Genomic DNA, 1,073 nt, shown 5'->3' with positions numbered 1-1,073 from the left:
CTGCTCCCTCGCTGCTTTGCTGGCAGTCTGTGGTATCGCCTTTCCCTCCTACGCTGGCCACCTTCTACTAAGTTTTACACATGGAAATAGTTTGCCTAAAGTAGCCCAAGCCTGAGGGAAAAGTCACCTCTCTGACTGAAGCTGCTCAGCCTCTTACCAGCAGCAAGGGGGAAGAAAGTCACTGTTGCGGGCAAAACATTCTTGGCATGGGGAATTTCACTTAATTTATTGCCAATTAACTTAAGCTTTTAATTACTCCTGCCCCTAGCAGCTACTGCCCTTTCTGAAGTTGACCTGAGCAGAGGTGCCATACGCTCCTTCGATTAGCTGAAGCTTTGGTGTGCAGCAGGCTAGTGTCCCCCCCTGCCACACCAGCTAGCGATGGCTGTCATCGCTTGGCACAGGGCTGTTCTCCCACACAGGCCAACCGTGCAGCCCCCTGCTACCGAACCCGGGCCGCTTACACCCAGCACAGCCATGCTCCAGTACCCCCTTCCACGCAGGCGAGGGCTGACCAAGCTTCCCGTACTCTTCATCCCCACAGTATGCTACAGCTTCCATCTTGAAAGAATTTAATTTTTTTTGGCTCCAGCAAAAGCCAAGTTATTTCCTCTCCAATTCTCAGCATACAGTCACACTAAGCCCCGTTCAACACATGCAATTCAGCTTAAATCCAGTTCTTTGCATCCCACCCAAGCAATCTTCTCAGCACCCTGCTGGTGAACCTCAAGCCCCCAGCTTTTGCTGGCTGTTGTTCTTTGGGCACAATTGCACAGTCGGTTGTCCCCACCCCAGCTCAAGTACCCCACAGCACCACACACCGCCTGCCCCTCTCCAGCGCGATGGCGTGGGCATTCGCGGGGACACAGACCTCCTTACCTGACTGCCTCGGGGGAGGTCTTAAAGGGAATATTTCTGTTGTACTGCGCATCGGAGACAAATGCCGCTGCCAGCAGGAGATCCTGCGGAAAGGGGAGAACGTGCACAGTCAGTAGCTTGAAATAAAGTTAAGGCAGATACTCGCGGGAGGTCCCTTTTGCTACGGGGCGTGCTGCGGGGGTGAGGAGCGGGGC

General features: G+C 54.1%; 1 protein-coding gene across 4 annotated transcripts in view; it reads right to left on the bottom strand.

Annotated features, from left to right (window-relative positions):
* LOC104128122 (two pore calcium channel protein 2) overlaps positions 1-1,073 on the bottom strand; it is a 16,294-nt gene that overhangs the window by 13,524 nt on the left and 1,697 nt on the right. For 3 of the 4 annotated variants that reach the window (XR_004842268.1, XM_035896177.1, XM_035896173.1), the window contains exon 2: positions 880-962. The gene's annotated coding sequence lies outside the window, so the exon portion shown is untranslated. Of the gene's footprint in view, positions 1-879; positions 963-1,073 lie in introns of those variants that run through there. The other variant, XM_035896187.1, reaches the window with a different exon arrangement.

This window comes from Egretta garzetta, unplaced genomic scaffold, assembly GCF_000687185.1.
Source record: "Egretta garzetta isolate BGI_Z169 unplaced genomic scaffold, ASM68718v1 scaffold200, whole genome shotgun sequence".
Lineage (NCBI taxonomy): Eukaryota > Metazoa > Chordata > Aves > Pelecaniformes > Ardeidae > Egretta > Egretta garzetta.
Note: the sequence above shows the minus strand (reverse complement) of the source record. Positions and strands in the feature narration are given on the sequence as shown.